This window comes from Oreochromis niloticus, linkage group LG3, assembly GCF_001858045.2.
Source record: "Oreochromis niloticus isolate F11D_XX linkage group LG3, O_niloticus_UMD_NMBU, whole genome shotgun sequence".
NCBI classification, from domain to species: Eukaryota; Metazoa; Chordata; class Actinopteri; order Cichliformes; family Cichlidae; genus Oreochromis; species Oreochromis niloticus.
The window spans coordinates 80,373,933-80,380,854 of record NC_031967.2 but is presented as its reverse complement, the minus strand read 5'-3'; the positions used below and the strand labels follow the sequence as shown (position 1 = coordinate 80,380,854).

The following is a 6,922-nucleotide window of genomic DNA, read 5'->3' as shown; positions in this document are numbered from 1 at the left end:
ATTTTGTACTCTTATTTTTGATATTATGAATTATGACAGTTTGTTTTGGTTTCCCAAGTGTTCATTCTGTGCTCCCTCTGTTTTCCGTCGTCCCTGCCTGTGTATCCCCTCTAGTGTGGTCAGGTCCCTGTGTGAAGCCCGCGTCTCGGAGTCTGTGTCCTTGCGTGTGTGTGTGTGTGTGTGTGTGTTTGTGTGTGTTTCCTGTTTTATTTTGAAGGTCCGTGTCTTATGTGAAGGTGTCCTGCTTTGCTTCCCTGTCTCGTCAGTCCTGATTTCTCCCAGCTGTGCCCTCCTTCTGTGTCTCATTCCTCTCGTTACTTCCCAGTGTATTTAAACCCTGTGTTTCTCTGAGTCTGTGTCGCGTCGTCCCTCAAGCTGTGTGTTTCCTTGTGTGCCTCCCCGTCAAATGTAAGTTTATATTTCCCAGTTTAGTTTTGTATGCTTTCCCCCTGCCAGCAATAAAGCTGAGTTTTGAGTTCATCCTTCGAGTCTGAGTGTCTGCACCTTGGGTCCTACTCCTGCCTGCCACACAGCGTTTCATGACAATAAGTATGAATTGAGATCGCGATTTTCTAATGATTAATTGTGCAGCCCTAATAACTATGCATGTGAACCTTGAACCTTCAACCAGAGAGGACTGTGTTGAAAAGCTTCAAGTAATGAACCGTTTTTCAATACAAGCTTTATTTGGCCATCACTACAGAAAGTACTCTACATGAGTAAGTGTATGGGGTCTCCAAACTTACCTAGTCTTTTTTACTCCCACCACAACCTTGAAACAAAGGAAATACACAAGAGGAGCTTTACAGATGTGCCACACAATTCTAAGGAAGGAAGAGAGCCGTGCCCAGCCACAGGTGAGTCTCCTTATCAAGGTGTGCTCTCCTGGTTTGCCCAATCAAAGCCTCCTTTCTCTAATTAGCTGGAGATCCCCAAATCGACACCAGCCTGCAGTCTGTGTACCTAGGGGAATTGCAAACAAAAGGAGACAGAAAAAAAACATACACGTAACAGCACTCATATAAATATGATGTGTCAATTGATTTAGTTTTGTACCTACCACAGTGGCCCAATTCCTCACCCCAGTGAAGAGGTGATCGTTTTCTCCTCCTTTTTAATAAATTGTGCCATTTGGTCTTTGTTCCCCACAACTTATCACCAAAAGATTCATTAAAAAAAAAACAAAATTAGCTGTATCTAAGCAGCAATAAATGAAAAACCGCAGGACCCACTATGCAAGCTATTTTACAGTTATTTCAATAATAGAAAAAACATTTCTATGCAGATGGCCATAGCTTAACAACACAACCGCTATAACAATTTAACTTTTGTTAAAGTTGTTTTATATATTTACATTTGAAAGTGTTTTCCTCTCCCACTTCGACCACCATTACTATCAGAAGAAAAATCTCCTGTATAGCCCGCAATGAATCCTGGAATATGGTAGGACACGAAGGATACATCGAACCCATCCTTAAATTTCTGGGACAATTAGGACGCATTTGTCACCACATTTGGAGTAATCTTTGAATTCAGACAGCCTTCATCGCGTCGCTGTGACGTCATTGCCTCCAAATCAGCATCCAAGAAGCATCCTTCCCCTGAATTCGGACACAGCTACAATGTGTGGTTGCCTGTTTTCGTCATCAGTCCATCCGTGTAACTTGGTGTTTCTTTGTGTCTCTCTGCCCTGCTCGCCTAAGGAGCTTGGAAAGAAAAGCGTCTGGACTTTTTTAAGTTGCTTGAAGACGTTTCACCTCTCATCCGAGAAGCTTCTTCAGTTCTAAGGTCAAATGGCCGAGAGTCCCAGATTTAAAACCCAGTGGGAGTTTCCCCCCAAAGAAGGACAAAGGACCCCCTGATGATCCTCTACCTAACCACACGAGCCAAGGTGTGAAAGTGGGTGTGGGTCCCAATCAGCCAGGGTTTCGGGTGAGCTCATTGTGAAACCTGGCCCCAGCCTATCATGTGATTTCCTGAGGTCAGATGGCCCAGGGTGTGAGTGGGCGTTAAGGCGTCTGGGAAGGGAACTCAAAACTGGATTATAGATGGCAGACAGTTGGTGTTGTAAACCACCGCCTCTGTTCAAAGATGGTTGCTCACAGTGGACGTAAATGGCTTCTTTCACTCCTCTTTCTATGTTAACATAGAAGAGCCACCTCCACGGGACAAGACTCAGCAGTTCATCTGCATCTAAAGGACAAAGGTCACTCTTTCGAGGATGCCAACGTTCACATTTTGGACAGAGAGGACAGATGGTTTGAAAGAGGAGTGAAAGAAGCCATTTACATCCTCTGTGAGCGACCATCTTTGTTTGCTTGTGTTTAAATGGGAACACTGAAACTGAGGACTCATCAACAAACACTATCAAAAAGATGAATTTGATGGTTTCAGGTTCTTGCTGGTTGGTCTCCAAGCAGCTGACTGACTGTTAACATTTACAAGATTTATTTAGTAATTTATTTATTTAATACAAAAATAAAAGATACAGTTCGTAAACATTAGTGTAAAATATTATTTTTTAGTTAAAATGTAGAAATGCAACTTAACTACACTTTAAAGTATTTCAATAAAAGGGCATCTTACATCTCAGCTTTGAAATCAAACATCTGTTTATAATAAACAGGTTGAGAAAATACAGCACAAATAATAATAATAAATTCATAAGTCTACTTCATTCAAAACATTTCTTTAACTTTTAACTTGAATTCCTCTGAGGTTAACTGTAAAGTTCCAGCTTCTATAACATTTATTTGCCTTCAATAACAAAGTCATTAAACGAATAAAACTAAAAACTAATTTCAGCTAACTGAAATAAAATAAAATAAAATATAGAGGAAGTATCCTTAGCTTCATTGTTTGTTAGTTTCTTTAAAACTATCAAAACTTGCCTCGGGAGACTTCTGTGGACATGTTTTTTTCAGACTTTTAATTTCTACTTGACTGTGAGTCAGCTGCTTTAAAACCAGCTTTGTCTGGTTTTGTTTTCTTACTCTTATTCTTAATGCAGTCATAATGAGTAAAGACTAAAGCCAGCTTTAATGTTCAAAGACAAAGAGACACACATCCTGCAAGCTGAAGTGTACAGTTCACACATCACTCAGGTTTTACCAACCGTTAGTTCCTGTTGGGCGTTGCCCAGACAACTGCTGCATACACACACAAACACTCACGTGCACACTGCTGTTATCTGCAGAGGAAAGTTAGTCTCCTGTAGCTGCAGCTCATAAATCCTTGTTATACAGTTTCTTCTGTGTAAAAATACTGAAATTAGTATTATTTTTTTAATGCACTTTTTATTAATTTTTCAGATGTGCAACTCTGATTGATTCCAGGTAACAGCTCAGCTTTTTCTCCTTACCAAGTGCATCAAGTTTGGACTTGCTGGTATGAACACGTTCACTCAGCAGCACACGCCTCTGTAGAAATGTGATGACAGGAATAATCTGTTTATCATTGTTATCTAATGTGATTAAAACACAGAACAGAGTCGTGAAGATCAGGACATCACTGCACTGAATAAATGATTAAGAGATTTCAAATAGGACTCCACAGTCATTGACTGCATCAATCAAACTGCAGGAAAGTTGGAGAACCAGAAAAGATTTGAAGAATCCTCAGAAATATTGTTTGGAAAATTACTTATTTGATGTGTTTTACACTGGGCAGTCTCATGCTTTACTTTTACTCACTCTGTGCTGTTTTATGTGACATGTCTGAGCTTGTGTGGTGTTTTCAGTTCCCAATAAACCCTGGATTAAATGGGTGGAGAAAAAATTAAGAAAAGCCAAGGACCTTTTGAAGCCACACAGCACGAGTTAAGACAAGAACACATAGAGAAAGTCTGGGGTGTGGAGACAAGATTCTTTATTCTCTGACAAATTTCAACAAACTGTAAGTTTCCCTTCTTTTTTCTTTTATGTTATTATAAATTATTGACTGGACCCAAACACTTTGATGAAAATCATCATCAAATGATGATTTGATTCATTTCCTCACACAACAAACTGTGTGTGTTTTTATTTCCGGTCTCTCCATTAAAGTCAGTGTGTAATGTTTTCCTGGCTAACATCAGCTGTGTGCAGTTTAGTTCCAGCACAAACAGCACAAATCTTCCGCTCCATAGTTCACGGTAACGGACTCGCAGCTGGAGCAATGAGGCCGAGTGTGTCCGCCATTCTTAGTTACGTTTGTATTTGTGTACTTCTAGTTTGTTTGTGAGTTCAACTCAGGTGCAGTGTTTTTAGCACTTTTACCTGCTTTAGTGTCACTGTGTTTAATATTTACACACGAGACACCTGTCAGAGCTCTAATGCTAACCTAGTCAGACAGCATGCTAATGCCAAGCTAACGCTAAGAGCTCTTAAAGACACATGTAAAACCAAAATTGTTATTTTCAAAAACTCATGTATTTTTTTTTAGAAGTTTAGCTAAAAATGAGAAAATATAAGAGAAAATGTAAGTCCTGTTAATACAGAGGTTCCCAAAGTGTGGGGTGCGCCCACTAGGGGGGAGCACAGAGCTAACGCCTGGCCGATGCCATATGACAAAAAAAGAAAACATTTGGACACTGCTAGGATAGTGGAGAGGCTTTTGACAGGGCTCCCACACAAATGCAAAGCAGAGGTTGAAGCATTGGTTAATATGTTTCCAAACCAACTTCCCTCCAAGCCAAAGACTAGGAAATATGATGAAGCATATCTTGCCTTTGGCTTCACCTGCACAAATGCCAAGGTAAGTCTCCCTGACAGAATTTGTTTCCCCTGCATTGGGAGCACACGCTGGGCTGTCCAAACAAACACATTCATGATTTTAATACAAAAAGGGCATCATTCAGAAATTTGTACACAGTTCATTAAATACTGAACTAATGTGTTTATTAATTCACACTGGAAAGCTTTGAGAAATTCATAAAGAACAGGTCAGTAACACGCGTGTGCTGTTTAAACTAAAATATCATAAATGTAGAGGTACTGACAGCTTTTATTTCACTCTGCTGTTTAGCTGTAAAGGACAAGAAAACTTAAACAAAAGGCTCTCTGTTTCCTCTTGGATTAAACTGTTTATGTTGTTTGTTTGTTTGTTTTTTAAAATGATCTGTTAAAGTTCTACATCAGGAAATAAATTTAAGTGACAATGCAGATAAAATTAAATCTTAAATGACTCAAACACTGGTTGTTATTTTCTAACTTCTACAAAAAAAAGCCACTTGACACTTTTCTGAAAATCTCGTTCAAAATAAGCTGACAGTGACACATGAAAGTGTTACTGGAAAGAGCTTCTGTTGTGTGTTTCTCAGTGTGTATTGTTAGCACAGAGTTAGCTGATGGTCAGATGGGTAAAAAAATCAAGAGACTGTAAATTATTGTTTATTATACACGTGACATGTAAACAGTTGGCTATCCTCATACAGGAAGTGATGCTTTCACATTGAGCCATCTCCTTTTTTTTGGTTTGTTTTGGGGGGGGTGTCTTTTGATTTTGTATTTATCTAAATTTTGTTCCTTCCGTTTAAACCTTCTTTCTTTTATTCTCTTAAAATACATGACTGAGAAATTTGTTAGCAGTATAGAGAGACAGGGGTCCAGAGAAGTAACTGTGAGGATGAGGTATAATCCAAAACAGCAGCCGCTGGTTTAAATAGCAAACTGTTGAAATGCAAAACTAGGGAAGGCACATCATTAACCAGAAATCTACTCATGGTAACAAGCTTCCTTTTTTTCTGAATCAGTCAATCAAATAAGTCAACAAATACAATGCAGACAAAGAAATGAGTTTAAAAGGAGAGAATTTTTTGGAAAAAAGAAAACATACATGTATAAAGAGAAATGTTGTCACTGTGCAGACTGATGTCATTAAGAGCTCAGAGTCCAGAAACAACAGCAGCAGAAGGCGATTGATGAACATTAAACATCAGCCTGTATCTGCAGCAACAGTGTTGGTATCCAGCAGTGACCTTTGACCTTCAATGGCATCAAATGATTTAATTTGCTTTCCTCCAGTCTGATATTTGTTAATGTGTTCAGATAATTGTTTGAGTCAATGTATACAATAAAAGTTTTAACAACGTGTTAAATATCTGATGGTGTTATCAATATCAGCTAACCCTAACCCCATCCCTCCAGAGTTTGAGAGAGAGGAGATGAAGAGAGCAGCATATTAAGACAGTGGAGAAGAGGTGAGCATGCGACACAGCAGACACAGGCAAGCTAGTTTAAAGGAGCCTTAATGGCTCAATATAAGCTCTGAGATCAAAACCTGAACTCACACTGTCAACATGACCGAAGCTTCCAGTCACAGTGAATCTGTGTGTCAGGGACACTGCTGTCTGACTGCATACAGCTGACAGTGAGATGAAGCAGGAAAGAAGCAGCTGATATTTGGACAGCACACATGATGGAAAGGAGGATTTCAGTTGATGTGCACATGAATGATTTGTGTTTCCTCTGCAGGTGAAGGTAGAAAGTGTGTGTGAGCTGATGTGGATGTGAATTAAGCATCATGGATCAGTGTGAGGACAGAGAGGAGGGAGTCCCTCCCTCTAAAAGCACTCTGTGTGGGGAACATGAGATCCAGAACAAAGCTCAGAGGTGAGATGACCATCTCTAACTGTCCATGACTCTTCTCCATGTCACAGCTCAGCACTCACATCACTGCTCCATCATTATTCACAGGAACCAGCCTGGACCTCCACCCAGCTGTGTGTCTTTAAAGAGTGATGCATCTAAAGATGAAGCCATTAAATTTAAAGCCCAGCAAGCGTCTGCTGCAGAGAGGTGAGAACATCAACTCTTTGATGTTAGTTTGGTGTCTGATTTAAACACTGATTTACACTGCCAACACTAGTTTGGGGTTTCCTTCTGCTCAAGCTCAGACTGCAAACCAGTTTCTCTTTTGGTATGAGGAAGGCCTAGAGACGGTG

The 6,922-nt window shown here is 39.8% G+C and overlaps 1 long non-coding RNA gene across 3 annotated transcripts; it reads left to right on the top strand.

Moving 5' to 3' along the window:
• The first annotated feature begins 318 nt into the window (after positions 1–318).
• Positions 319–6,515, top strand: LOC109197376 (uncharacterized). Of its 3 annotated transcripts, none has more exons than XR_002058497.2 (6): positions 319–549; positions 785–857; positions 3,336–3,387; positions 3,484–3,894; positions 6,126–6,178; positions 6,453–6,515. It is a non-coding gene; the product is annotated as an uncharacterized LOC109197376 (long non-coding RNA). The 3 variants fall into 3 exon arrangements; XR_002058499.2 differs by lacking the exon at positions 3,336–3,387 and adding an exon at positions 3,312–3,335; XR_002058495.2 differs by having other exon boundaries at positions 3,312–3,387.
• The last annotated feature ends 407 nt before the right edge of the window (positions 6,516–6,922 follow it).